Source organism: Piliocolobus tephrosceles, chromosome 17, assembly GCF_002776525.5.
Source record: "Piliocolobus tephrosceles isolate RC106 chromosome 17, ASM277652v3, whole genome shotgun sequence".
In the NCBI taxonomy this organism is placed as follows: Eukaryota; Metazoa; Chordata; class Mammalia; order Primates; family Cercopithecidae; genus Piliocolobus; species Piliocolobus tephrosceles.
Window position 1 is genome coordinate 64,422,258 of NC_045450.1, and position 15,328 is coordinate 64,437,585.

General features: G+C 41.4%; 1 long non-coding RNA gene across 1 annotated transcript in view; it reads left to right on the top strand.

Annotated features, from left to right (window-relative positions):
* The window catches only part of LOC111552533, a 108,586-nt gene extending 95,905 nt beyond the window's left edge, over positions 1 to 12,681 (top strand). The window contains exon 5 of the long non-coding RNA XR_004228564.1: positions 11,558 to 12,681. This is a non-coding gene — a long non-coding RNA (uncharacterized LOC111552533). The remainder of the gene's footprint in view (positions 1 to 11,557) is intronic.
* The last annotated feature ends 2,647 nt before the right edge of the window (positions 12,682 to 15,328 follow it).

Sequence of the window (15,328 nt, forward strand, 5' to 3'; positions counted from 1 at the left end):
TTTCTTTCTTTCTTTCTTTCTTTCTTTCTTTCTTTCTTTCTTCCTTTCTTTCTTTTTCTTTCTTCCTTTCTTTCTCCTTCCTTCCTTCCTTCCTTCCTTCCTTCCTTCCTTCCTTCCTTCCTTCCTGTCTTTCCTTCTTCTTTCTTTCCTTTCTTCTTTCTTTCTTCTTCTTCTTTCTTTCTTTCTCTCTTTCTTGCTTGCTCTCACTTCCCTCTCCTCTCCTCTCCTCTCCTCTTTTCCTTTCCTTTCTTCCCTTCCTTTCTTGCCAACAGTTGACATACTCACTAAGCAAAACATATTTTCAGTTTCTTCTATACCTTGCTTGCAATCATTTCTGTTCTCAGAAATGAAGAAGACATTTTCTTTGATATTTCTTTGAAAAAATAAAATCTAACTACGAAGGTTTTTTTCTGGAATCTTAAAAGATTTTTTGTTGTTGTTCTATCGTGGGTAGTTTGGATTATCTGTTTTTCTTTTTTTCAGCATCATCTGTGCGCTCCAATATTTATGAGAAACCCACAAAGATCCTTTGGCAATATTCCTAACACTGGCTCGACTTCTGGGCGCACTGAGCTGTCCTTTAGAGTTTAGATTGCCAGGGCTTCTGCTGGTGCAGCGGATGACATGGAATTTTAAAAAATGAGAAGCACATACATTATCTTATCATTCAAAAAACAAAACCCACTTGAGATACGTGGCTAGCAAAGGGAGCCCACGCAAGCCTGGCGGTTTCCCTCTTACTACTCAGAGCAGCAGCTGGATTCCACAGCTGTTTTCCATTGCTCTTGGAGCATTGCACATTCATTTGGAAATGACCCTTAGGAGTCAAGGGGCCTTCTTTTTATTTGCTTGTCTAGAAGATAACTTTCCCAAAATAGCACTGGAATCAAAAGGAGGAATTCAGGGTTGGAAACTCAGTCTATACAATGGCTCGAAGGCCTTGGGCCATTCAAATTGCAAAACTGAATCTTCTGGGTCTGGTAGGGGGGCCAGGGAAGGTTGAGCTTGCCTGTCCTTGGTCATGGGCTGGTGGTATGCAACATAACCTCAGAATGTACTCCAGGCTTGAGTGAACAGACAATTTAATATTGATTGTGACAGGCCTTCCTCTATGACACCTTCCAGCCTCATAAAGAAAGGACAATGGTTTTCAGTATACCTGACCCTGCATGCCAAGCACCTGCAGAATGAGACCTAAAATAAACTGTGAGCTGAAACCTTAGAGTGTGTGTTATTTATATAATGCAGTGTCTCACTATGTTTAACGTCTTTTCATATCATGCAGGGGGGTGCTAGATAAGAAGAATCAATATAGTCATCTTTTTAAGGACTAATGAGTGGAATGGTTCAGTAAATAATTTGGTAAAAATGTCCTTCACCACTTTCCTTGATGCCCTCTTTATTCTTTGGTCCTTGTATTAACAGAGACTCTTTATTGAGCAACTACAAAGATCCAGACAGCATGCTAAGTCAGAGCTGCATGAGCACTGGACTTTAGAGAGCTGCAAAAATATTTACAAGTAGGCATCACTGGGCGCAGTGGTTAATGTCTGTAATCTCAGCACTTTAGGAAGCCCAGGGTGTGTGGATCATGATCACTTGAGCCCAGGAGTTCGAGACAACCTGGGCAATATAGTGAGACACTGTCTCTACAAAAAAAAATGGCCAGGTGTGATTGCGACCACCTGTAGTCCCACCTACTAGGAAGGCTGAGGCAGGATGATCACTTGATCCTGGGAGGTTGAGGCTGTAGTGGGCCATGATTGCACCACTAAACTCCAGCCTGGGTCACAGAGTGAGGCCCTGTCTCAAACTAATAAGCAAAAAACCCAGTAGTTTTCATTATCTTAACTCACTGTGAAAAATCTGAGTCTCACAGAAGAATTCATGAAAGACAGAGAAAGAAACATCTAGTTGATTGTTCACCTTAAATCTGTGAGATTGCTCGATTTCTAAATAAAATGTTTAGGGATCAGAAAAAAGATATTTCCACTTCAGGAGGGACTTAAATAATCATCTTCCTTTTTACCTGGGTGAGAAAATTCTCTCCTAGAAAACTGCTAAAGACTATGTGCTTCTCCTTTTACTCAACGCAAATTCCACTGGACTTGGAATTGAGAAGGTGGGGTAGGCATCCTGAATTTGTTTATTATGACCTGGTGTAGGTGTAGGTCAGAAGAATATTAAGAAACAGAACTCACCTCTTCTTCCCAGGACTGTAAAGATTGCCTTGTTCATCCTCCCAGCAATGCTAGGAGGTTGGTATTATTGCCGACTATTTAACAAATGAAGATTTTTGACTAAAGGGACTGAATAGCTTCTCTAGGCTCACAAAGGCCATGAAAAAGGGGCCCAGGATTCAAATTTTCAAAACTCCTAAACCCTCCCATCTGATACCTTACCTGGCACAAGTTACTTTTTGAGCCTCATCCTCTTTGCCTGTGAAGTAGGAATGGCAATATCTCCTTCTTCCTGTTGTTGTTCTATTATGTGTGCTAAATACAGTATTCTACACAAAGATTCTCAGTGAAGTACTTGACACACAGCCAGTGAGTGATACATACTAATTGCTTTGAAATCAAAGTTTCATTTGCAAGCTGCTTTTGAATCTTTTGTCTCCAACAAGGCTTCTTGAATCAAATGCAGACTTAACTAAAACCTGAGTACATTTTGATTGGGGATATATATATGTGTGTGTGTGTGTGTGTGTGTGTGTGTGTGTGTGTGTGTGTGTATATATATATATATATATTTGAAATGGAGTCTCACTCTGTTGTCCAGGCTGGAGTGCAGTGGTGAGACCTCACCTCACTGCAACCTCCACCTCCTGAGTTCAATCAGTTCTCCTGCCTCAGCCTCCCAAGTAGCTGGGACTACAGGTGCACGCCACCATGCCTGGCTAATTTTTTGTATTTTAATAGAGGCAGAGTTTTACCATGTTGCCCAGGCTGGTCTCGAACTCCTGAGCTCAGGCAATCCTGATGCCTTGGCCTCCCAAAGTGCTGGGATTACAGGTGTGAGCCACTGTGCCTGGCTTGACTGTATATTTTTAAAACAGAGATGGCCATAATGGAGAGCACCTTGGGCAACACTGCCAAAACTTGTGCTGCATGTCTCCAATCAAAGCCTAGCTTTGTTGGTCCAAAGAAAATATTGCTTTCTAAATAACATGAATTTGATTTCCTTAAATGAACATTTAAATGATGTCTGCATTTTGAAAACATCAAGGAGCTGTTCTTTGCATTTTCTAACTGAGCAATTTTTTTTTCTTTAAAAGAAAAAAAAAAAAAAAAAACAAGTTCAACTTTCCTTGAGATTTAGAGGGTCCATGTGCAGGTTTGTTTTCTGGTTATATTGCATGATGCCAGGATTTAGGATACAATTGATCTCATCACCCAGATAGCGAGGATAATACTCTATAGTGAGTTTTTCAACCCTTGCCCCCTCCTTTCCTTCCTCCTCTAGTGGTCCCCAGTGTCCATCGTTCTTATCTTTATGTCCATGAGTACCCAGTGCTTAGCCCCCAACTAAAAGTGGCAACATGTGATATTTATTTTTCTGTTCCTGCATTAATTTGCTTAGGATAATGGCCTCTGACTACAACCATATTGCTGTAAAGGACATGATTTCGTTCTTTCTTATGGTTACATAGTATTCCATATGTTACATACCATATTTTCTTTTTCCAGTACACCACTGAGGGGCACCTAGGTTGATTCCACATCTTTGCCATTTTCAATAGTATTGTGATGAACATACACGTGCATGTGTATTTTTGGTAGAATATTTTATTTTCTTTTGGCTATCTACTCAGTAATGAGATTGCTGGGTTGAGTTGTAATTCTTTTTTACATTCTTTGAGAAATCTCACTGAGCAATTTTTGATCTGAGCCAACAGAAATGTTGCTTATCTCTCTCTGCCCAACATCTGGGCAGCTCCTAACCCCTGTCCAACCCAGAGAAAATTAGGGAGATTTTAGGGAAAATTTTAAAAGATGGTTGCCAAACCCCAGGCCAAGAACTTTACAATTTTATTGGTTTAAAATAGTTATTAAAAACGACTATTTTTGAGGTTCTTCAGGTGATGTATACAGCCAGAAATGAGAGCCATTCTACTAAACTGATTTTTTTATAGCTCTGCAAAATTGCCATTTTTCCTCAGGGTCTTTGTGCACACTGTTTGCTCTTCCCAGAACTCTGTTCCCTCTAGGCTTCACCTAGCTAGATCATACTCATCTATCAGTCCCAAAGAAATACTGCTTTCAATGAAAAATCTTCCCTTCCTGTGGTGAGCAGACCTTAGGGTGGTCCTGTGATTCCAGCCCTCATATTCAGAGTCTGCGTAATCCCCTCTTCTTGAGTTGGGTGAGACCTGTACTTTGCCTCTGGCCAATAGAATACAGCAAAGGGGAAATGTTTTGCAGATATAGTTAAGCTCCAAAATAAGTCAATTTTTAGTTAATTAAAAGACTATCCTGCCATCCTGGGCCTGACTAAATCAGGTAAAAGTCTTTGAGAGAGACACTGGGTCTTCCTAAAGAGAGACTTTCCTTGTGGTCTTGATGATGTAAGTGGCCATAGTCATGATGGAGAAGTCCCTGGGGGCAAGGAACTGTGGGCTGCCCTGGGGGCCTATGGGTTCCCTCCAGTCAATGGCCAAAAAAGGCCAATACCTCCAATTTTACCACCACAAGAATATCGATTCTGCCAACAACTCAAAAGAGCTTGGAAGTGAAAATTTCCCCCATTTAAGCCTTCAGATGAGAATGCAGCTCAATGGATACCTTGTTTGCTGCCTTGTGAAACCCTGAGCAGAGGACCCAGTTAAGCTGTACTTGGACTCTCAACCTACAGACACTGGGAGATAATAAATGTGTGTTATTTTAAGACATTAACTTCATGGTAATTTATTATGCTGTGATAGACAACTAATATTGCTCCTTTATTCTCCCTCACATATGTTTTCTTGGACTCCTGGAATTGTTCACAGCACTTAGCACAGTTTTTTAGTGTTTGTTCGTTTGTTTTTGAGATGGAGTCTCACTCTGTCACCCAGGCTGGAGTGCAGTGGAGCAATCTTGGCTCACTGCAAGCTCCACCTCCTGGGTTCATGCCATTCTCCTGCCTCAGCCTCCCAAGTAGCTGGGACTACAGCCACCCACAACGATGACTGGCTAATTTTTTGTATTTTTAGTAGAGATGGGGTTTCACCGTGTTAGCCAGGATGGTCTCGATCTCCTGACCTTGTGCTCTGCCCACCTCGGCCTCCCAAAGTGCTGGGGTTACAGGCGTGAGCCACTGCATCTGGTCAGTGCAGTTTTAAATGTTGATTCAAAGTTTGTTTTTCCTGATAGATAGTAAGCGTGGTGAGCACTGGGTCCTTTGCTGTCTTTCTCACTACTCTGACCCTAGCACTTCATTGAGTACCTGACACCTATATAGTAGGTTCTCAATAATTGTCATTGCATGAATGAACACATGAACCAATGAACCATGCTATCTTTCTGCTTCACTCTTCCCACCAAGTCCTATCCAAATTCCCCTTTTGGTCTTCCTTCTGGCATCTTCCCTTGCGTTAGAGCAGGGGCTACTATGCTACAGTCCTCAGGCCAAATCTAGCCTGACATCTAACACTTAAAAACTTTGACCTATGAGTGAATCATTGCTTTTGCATTTTTAAATGATTAGACATTTTTAAAAGAATACAATTCCATGACAGGAAAATATTCTATGAAATTCAAGTTTCAAAGTCTGGGAATAAAGTTGTTTTGTTTCTTAACCTTTTGAGACAGGGTCTCACTATGTCGCCCAAGCTGTTCTTGAACTTCTGGGCTGAAGAAATCCTGCCTCTTCAATCTCCTGAGTAGCTAGGAATACAGGCATCCACCACTGTGCCCAGCTTATAAATCAAGTTTTATTGGAACACACTCATGAGCATTTTTGTATGTATTGCTTGTGCTAACTTTCTTGCTACAATGGCAGAGTTAAATAACTGAAACAGAAACCATGTAGTGCACACAGACAGAAATATCTAGCCCTTTAAAGTAAAAAATACTTGTCAGTTTCTGATATAGAGCTCAAGAATTATGGATGAAGATAGTAGAGTCAGAATCAGAGTTTTTGTTTTGTTTTGTTTTGTTTTGTTTTGTTTTGTTTTTCTACCAGCTGGCCCAGGCAGTGAAGCATGAGAGCTTTGGGACAAAAAGTAGTGTGGCATCTCAGGGCCTACATGCCCCAGGAGCAGCTGGAGGAGGCAGCACTGGTACAGACATGAGCATGAATAGGCAACAGTGTGGGTTAGATGCCATCTTCCAATGTCTTTCTGGACAAAGATCATCAACAGCATTTAGGCAGAGTCCCAAGAACAACTTGATGATCCCATAGGACATCCCCTGAAGCCTCTCAGAAATTACTGGGGCAAATTCTAGAAAGGTTTAGAGTCTCTATGATATGTCAATAGAGATGAAAGAGCAAAAGTTTATATCAAGATCAATGTGACTTTATTCAAACCCACTGTAAGTTGAGGATAGGAAAAACTCCCCTGTGACTAGAACTAATACACCAACTTTCTGATATGTCTTACTAGCTGCCAATTTAATGGTGTATTTACTGCCCAACTAACCAGACTGTATCTTGTGGCCAATACTGCTTATTATTTATATCACACTACCTAGCACACAATTAATATTAAACAAATAACAACACTAATAATAGTGGTTTTCATATTTTATTGATGGAAATAGGGGCTTTTGGTTGAGACCACTAGGTTTTTTGGAGAAATCATCAAAGGTACTTACATCTTCCCAAACACATGCTTGTCCCTCTGCCAGAAATACTCCCTTTATGCACAGTTGTCCTTTGCCTGGTTAACAGTGGCTTATCCTGTGGGTCTCAGTTTAAAACTTCCCTCTGAGTAGAACCATAAGATGTCCTGTTGGCTGGTGAGACTCCACAGTACAGACACGGGTCCGTAACAGCATGCCCCAGATAGATCCGAATGAAGACGCAATTTTCAGAAACATGAAGTCCAAAGATATCTGAATAAATAGGATTTTAGTGGTTCAGTCTACATTTATTTTTGGATGTATAAGTTATTACAAATTTTTGTAGCTAATATAAATAACAAATAAATAAATCAGAAATAATATCTGTCTTTGTGCATGTTCTCAATATTTTAACTTGGGTACACGTGGCCACCCTGGCCACAAAGCATTATCTAGTTCCCGATCTCAATAAAATGGTAATATTGAGAGACATCACTGTAGATGTAATTTTTGATGGCTGCTTATAATTCTATGGTTTGAAAGGTTTTTGATTGTTTGTCTGTTTGTTTTTGAGACAGAATTTTGCTCTGTCCCCCAGGCTGGAGTGCAGTGGTGGGATCTCAGTTCACTGCAACCTCTGCCTTCTGTGTTCAAGCAATTATCCCGTCTCAGCCTCCCAAGTAGCTGGGACTACAGGCATGCACCACCATACCTGGCTACTTTTTGTATTTTTAGTAGAGATGGGATTTCACCATATTGGCCAGGCTGGTCTCGAACTCCTGACCTCATGATACACCCACTTTGGCCAAAAGTATTTTATTTAGTTAAACACCAGCCCTCTATTGTTAGATGTGTATAAGTTATTACTTATTACAAATTTTTGTAGCTAATATAAATAACACCTAAATAAATCAGAAATAATGTCTATCTTTGTGCATGTTTTCAATATTTTAACTTGTTTCCTTTCCACGTTCTTCCTGTTTATTGAAATCATATGCAGTTGTTGTAGAATCTTCAGAACATTATAAAATATTCAGAACATTTATAGAAACACAAGTGATTATCATCTCACCACTTGGAAGCAGCTATTTTTAAGCTTTTGGGCCATTTCCTTCCAGTCCTTTCTGTGTCACTAAGTTTTTCATTTTCTTCTATCCTTTTCCCCCTTTCTTTTCTCTTTTCCTCATCCTCCTTCTACTATTATTTTCTATAGAGAAGATCATACTCTATGCCTAGTTTTCATTTTTTTTTTTTTGTTTTTCTTGCCTATGCTAGTGTATGTAATTTCTAGGATGATCCAAAATTTTCTGTGAACCAATAAATCTCTACAAGGGGGCAATTTTATCCCCCAGGGGACATTTGACAATGTGTGTAGACATTTTAAATTGTCACAGTTAGTGACAACTAATTGGGGGGAGTGAGTAGGGGTTTTGCTTTTGACATCTAGTGGTTCAATACCAGGGATACTGCTGAACAACCTATGATACACAAGACATCCCCTGCCACAAAGAATGATCCAGTTCCCAGGGTAAGTGAAACATCAGTGTTGGAGACCTCACAGTACATGTAATTTCTGACAGCTGCACACTGTTCTATGGTTTGAAAGTTTTTCATTCAGTTAAACACCAGTCCTCTATTGTTGGGTGTGTAAGTTATTACAAATTTTTGTAGCTAATACAAATAACATTGAACACATTTAAGTGTTTCAAATTAACACAAAACATTAATATTCCTCTCTTTTTCTGTAACCACTGAGCCAAATGAAAGCCCTGGGTATTGTAAATGCCAAAATGATCATGACTCTTCAGTAGGATAAGCCCCTCAATGCAGAGCCAGTAGTAATTCTTTATACTCACAAGGTTTATTACATGTTCTCAACAAAAGATGATTGTCTAATGGTTAGTTATGTGAATAAACGCTTGTTGGCAGTGAAGGTTATTCATTTTTTCTCAACAAGTTTCCCTTTTCCCCAACTTTCCCTTTAGTCTCTTGTCATGAGTTCTGTTGGCCCCTGAGACCAGCAATTAGAAAGCAGATGCCGAGTCACATCGTCACTCCCTGGTACTCTGCCAAGGTTATGGGGATGTCAGCGACATTGGCATTAGTGTATCATTCATTATAATAGATCAACAACTGGACTGGGTGTGGTGGCTCATGTCTGTAATCCCAGCACTTTGAGAGGCTGAGGGGAGAGGGTCACTTGAGATCAAGGAGTTCGAGACCAGCCTGGTCAACATGGTGACAACCCCACCTCTACTAAAAATACAAAAATTAGCCAGGCATGGTGGCGCACACCTGTACTCCCAGCTACTTGGAAGGCTGAGGCAGGAGAATCACTTGAACCTGGGAGGCAGAGGTTGCAGTGCTCTGAGATCATGCCCCTGCACTCCAGCCTAGATGACAGAATGAGACTCTGAAAAAAAAAGAAAAGAAAAGAAGGAAAGAAAGAAGAAAGAAAGAAAGAAAGAAGAAAGAAAAAGAAGAGAGAAAGGAAGAAAAGAAAGAAGAAAAAGAAAGAAAGAATGAAAGAATGAAACAAAAAAGATCAGCAACCATAGGACAGAAAGACATCTGAATAAATAGGATTTGAGTGGTTTATTTTACAGATGAGAATGGTAAGGGCCAGGGAGAAAATGCCTCCACGAGAGCCACAGAGCTGATAAGAGAGAGTCATTCCTCTGTGGCCAGGACTCTATGCCTTCCAAGCGAGTAACCCTGCAGAGGCCTCCTGGGGCTTTTCTCTGTGGAAGCTGGAGAAGCTGTGGACGTCTGTATAGAAGCCTTTAGATCCCACCTGGTATAGGTTGAACTGCAGACCTGGTCCCCAAAGCCCAGGATTCTCCTAGAGTCAGCCCTGCCTCCCCTGAGCCAAGGATAGGCCAAAGTTTCGTTTCTCAAAGTGTGGTCTTGAGTTAGCTACATCAAAATCCCTAAGACTTTTATTATTTTCAGATTCCTAAGTCCTACTCTAAATGCACCAACCATTTTATATCAGTTCCCTAGCAGATTCTCAGGCACACTAAAATCTGAGAAGTATTGGGTTACAAAAGGGGTTGACACATTATTTTTTTTCTCCAAAGGGCTAGATAGTAAATACTTCAGGCTTTGTGGACTGTATACTCTCTGTTGTAAAGACTCAACTGGACACTGCAACTTGAAAGCAGCTACGGGCAATACATAGATGGTTGTGTCTAGATTTGGCCTGTGAGACATAGTTTACCAACCAGTGGTAACCAAAATAGCTTGAAGCCTGAATTCTTATGTCCGCCTCGTTTATTCTTATTTGACAGAAGGTGACGCTCTTTGAGACACTGGGTACACATTGGGAGATCTGGGAATGATTGCAGAATTGGCTCAGATCTAACTGTATGGACTTGGCAACTCCATTCCATTACTAAGACTCAGTTTCCCTATCTTATAACAGTTGACCTCTTAGCCCTCAGTCAGCCTCAGCTGGTGGGCATGTCTCTTGACTTTCTCCGGCAATTGATGGCATCTTAGAGCCTCAGGAGCATTTGTCTACTGCCTGTCCCTGTGTGTTGGACGGAAAAGGAGGGTAGAGGTGGCTTTGGCCAGCCCAGGCCTCACTTCCCAGCAGCTTCCCTGAGCACCTCCTGGCTTCTCGGCAAAGGCTAGAGCTCAAAAGGCCAAGAGTGAGTCACAGGGAGGGGGTGCCAGGACTTGCTTTGCTCACTCCCTCTCTGCAGGCTCTGCCTTCCAAGGCACTGGGCTGGAGGCCCTGGCAGCATGGGAGGAAGGGGCAGCCCTCTTCCCAGCCCCACCCGTATGCCACCTTCATGGCTCTCAACAGGCGGAGTCTGCTGGGCTCCACCCATAATCCTAAGTCCTCTTCTCTATTCTCATCTGCCTGTCCGTGTTCATCATGCCCAGTAACCATGGGTAAACGCCCATATGGACCACAGGGATCAGATCTCAACTTTCTCTCCCAAACCCTTCTCCCTGTACCTATCTTCCCTGTATAGAAAATTCCTGCTTATTTTTCATGTGCCGCCACTTCCAAGAAGCCTTCCTGGGTTGCTGAAGAGGCTTACTCCACTCCTCTGTGATGCTTTGGTTACCCTCACACAATCCACCCTTTGACCACTTCTCAGCACATGGACTGTTGATGTTGTTGTTGCTACTGCTATTGTGAGTCTCTCACATAGGCAATGGGTACTTCCACGGCAGGGACTGAATCTCACTAATTTTTATATCCCTTGACCTCAGCGCAACTTTCACACACTAGGAGCTTAATCAATGCATGTCAAACTTATTTCATAAAGGTAGATTTCATTTGGTGCTCAAAAGAAAATTAAATAAGGCTTTCTCTACCAGGTAGCAAACTTATGGAGCTTATTACCCCCAAGAAGTGGACCAATACAACTATTAATGCATTACAGAAAAAGTGAGATACTGAACGCCGAGAAGATCCAAATGGATTGTGATCAGTTTTAGCCACTTTTGCGTTCACTTTACTTCTCTTTCTTCATTACATGCTTCTTTCTCCTAGTGGTGGACATCATCCAAATTCTTTGTCTTGAGTCCTCCCTTGCTTTGATTTCTTTGTCTTTATAATTGAAAGCCTCAAATTTGAGAAAGTCTCAGAATCTCTTAACTTGGTAAAAGTTCATATTTCAAGGTCTACCCTGAGAGAGTGGGAAGTAGTAGGGCTTGGGTGGGTCCTAGAGATGCATTTATAACAAGCTCCCAAGGGTACCTGCAGGCAGGTGGTCTGTGCATCACTCTATGTGTCCCTTCCTGGTTGATTAACATTTTTCTTTATTTTTTTTCAGTGCCAGTTCTATGCCCATTACTGCTGAAGGAACCGAAAATAGAGTGGAGACCCGAAGAATGGTCCTCCCTTCATGGGGAATGCATTCTGCCCTTCCCTCCATTGTATCTTCCACGACATCATTTGAAGATCTCCGTGGTTAGGCTGTCCTGGAAATTCCTACTCAACGTGTTCAAAAGGCCATTTCTTATTCTCTCTTGACATATCAGCTGCCCTTCACCCTACCCTGTACTTGACTTTCCTGCGTCCGTCATGGTCCTGGCATTCTTCTTCTTCCTTCTTCCAGTTCTTCACCCTCTGTGTTGTCTGTGCATTATCTACTCTAATCGTGCAGGTATCATGCCTTTTTGATTCTTCATTCGCATCACTTGTCTCCTCTCATGTCTCTCATTAATCACAAACAAGATCCTTAGAAGGTCATGCTAAAAGCCTGCAGAAGACACTTCATTTGCTTCCCTGTCTGCCGTCTTTTCTTATTTTAGTTTATTCAAATTGATCTTCGAGTGCTGTGTTTCTGAAACTATGACAAGCACTAGAATTATCTGGAAGTCCTGTGAAAATGAGATTCCCTGTTCATTGCTCTGCAGGGTCACCTGAGGTTCAGCAATCTCACATGCTGAGGCTGGTGGTTCATGGCGGTCACTTTGAGAGGCAGGTCCTAGAACACACTGTTTTTACTTTGTAAGTCTCCTTCCTTTTTCTCCTTTGGCTGTCACCCATCAGCTTCAACCCTGAAATTTAGAGTGGCATTTAAATCTTAAACCTATCAGGGGTCTTCTCATTGAATTTTTTTCTCCTCCTTCTTAGATTCCTTTCTTTGCTTCACAGGTCTCCTTCCAGCCCAATTCCCCCATTTTTGCTTTTGCTACCTTTCACAACAGAAATGTTGTCATCTTTCCCTTGATTCTTTTAATCTTTACCTAACTGATATGGTTTGGCTGTGTCCCCACCCAAATCTCGTCTTGAATTGTAGTTCTCATAATCCCCAGGTGTCATGGGAGGGACCCGGTGGGAGGTAATTTAATCATGTAGGCGGCTAGTCTTATGCAGTTCTCGTGATAGTGAGTGAGTTCTCATGAGATCTGATGGTTTTATAAGGGGCTTTTTTCCCTTTCGCTTTGCACTTCTTCCTGCCACCACATGAAGGAGAATTTACTTGCTTCCTTTTTTACCATGATTGTAAGTTTCCTGAGGCCTTCCTAGCCATGCTGAACTGTGAGTCAATTAAACCTCTTTCCTTTATAAATTACCCAGTCTCTGGTATGTCCTTATTAGCAGTGTGAGAACAAACTAATACACCAACTTTCAAGTTAAACTAAAGCTCTAACTCCTCTACTTCCCCAGGCTACAAGTATCTAGCCAGTCTCCAAATTCCCAACACACCCACTTCCTGGTGCATTCCTCTGATATATCTTACTAGCTGCCAATTTAATGGTGTGTTTACTGCCCAACTAGCTAGACTGAGTATCTTGTGGCCAAGACTTCATATTATTTATATCACACTCTCTGGCACACAATTAATATTAAACAAATAACACCACTAATAATAGTTGTTTTCATATTTTATTGATGGAAATCAGGGCTTTTGGTTGAGACCACTAAGTTTTTTGGAGAAATCATCAAAGGTACTTACATTTTCCTATAGAGGGACACATGCTTGTCCCTCTGCCAGTAATACTCCCTTTATACACAATTATCCTTTGCCTGGTTAACAATGGCTTATCCTCTGGGTCTAAGTTTAAAACTCCCTTCTTCAGAGATGTCTCTGACCATCCAGATTAATCTATTTCTCTCTGATATCATTTGCATAGCACACTATACTCTCTCATAGTATGAATCACACCTGAAATTAGTAATTTTACTATCTTCTCCAACTATTTGTATTGTAAGAGGATCATATATCCTTGCCTATTATCATATGACCTACAGTTCTTTTCTGTGGGAAGAGTGTATTTCCCCACTCCATTTATGTTGGTTCTGGCCATGGGACCTTATTTAGCCAATGACAAAACACAGTGAAATGCACCATTTTTAGCCATCTCTAGTTAAACACCTTACTGGAGGAGTAAATTCTATACCAGTGAGTCTCAACTAGGGCTTGATTTTTTCTTCCCATGGGACAATTGGCAATATCTGGAGATCTTTTTGGTTGTCATGTCTGGGGGTAATGCTGCTGGCATTAGTGAGTAGAGGCCAGGGATGCTGCTAAACATCCTACAATATGCAGAATAACTCCCCACAAAAAAGAAGTATCCAGCCCTCAATGTGAATGGTACCAAGACTGAGAAACTGGGCTATACACCAATGTCATCTGAGAAAAACTCTACTCCAAGTGGGAAAATGAGCTTTGAAATAAACATTCATTAGCTAGGTTAGTGTCCTGGATTTTACAATCTTTCTGAACCTTAGTTTTTTTAATCATTTGAGAAGTGTGTATGATAACTCTACCCTCAAGAAGATGGTGTAGAGATTAAAGAAAATATTGTAAGTAACGCAACTGGCATATTGGTCTTCAAGAATGCTAGGTCTGTCTCCTGTCCTCATTGATGTTATGTCAAGATTTATTACACACAATCAAGTTTTTTTTCAGAGTCTCGCTCTGTTGCCAGGTCTGAGTGCAGTGGTGCGATCCCAGCTCACTGCAACCTCTGCCTCTCCCCAGGTTCAAGTGATTCTCCTGCTTCAGCCTCCTGAGTAGCTGGAACAACAAGTGCGTACCAGCACGCCCAGAGTAGCTGGAACAACAGGTGCATGCCAGCACGCCCAGCTAATTTTTGTATTTGTAGTAGAGACGGGGTTTCACCATGTTGGCCAGGATAGTCTTGATCTCCTGACCTCATGATTCGCCTGCCTTGGCCTCCCAAAGTGCTGGGATCACAGGCGTGAGCCACCATGCCCAGCACAATCAAGTTTTTAATCCTCTAAATAACATTAGGATTTGTACTAGCACAATTTTTTTATATTTTTAAAATATTTTTTAAAAATATATTTTAAAATATTAAATATATAAATATATTTTAAAATATTAAAATATAATTTTTAAAATATTACTCAGACCAGGGCAGCAGGGATTGGGGGTAGGGTTTCTATTATTTGTGCTGCCTGACTAATTCTGGAGACTTGGACCCAGACTTTGGTGGGTTGAATCCAAAGGTCCAGAGGCTTTGTTTGTGTTCCGCAAGAGGGCAGGCAGCAGAGCCCATGTGTTCTTTAACTAACTGTGTCTTTCTGTTTGCAATGGCAATGGGAAACAGGGAAAATTCATAGTAATTCTTACAATGATTATGTGCTGCGGTCTTTAGCCGGAATGATCCCTTGCAATGAAAAGCTGATACTATCATGCCTTTGCTTACATCCCTTCAGTGGCTTGTTTTCCTTGGAGCCTGTAAAATTAAAGTCCAAATGACTTTGATTCCCGTGACTTACAATGGTCACAGTCTGTCTCTTGTCCTCCCTACTCTAGTGTCCCCATATCGTCCACGGATCTCAGAATATGTCATGCCTTCTCTAGTCTCAGGGTCTTTGCACAGGAAGTTCCCATGTGATAAAATGCTTTTCCCCCTTCTTTTCACCTTTATAGCCTCTACTTATCTTCCTGTTTTATGCTATAGTCTCTGTCAGAGAAGACTTTCTCAAACCCTCTAAACAAGTCAGGTCATTTCACCCTGTACAGTGCGATTGTACAGTGTGGTAGGACTAGGGTAGGAAACTGGATGGCATGGAGACTTCTGTGTTAAAACACAGGAGAACCCTTAACAGTAAAACCTCAAGC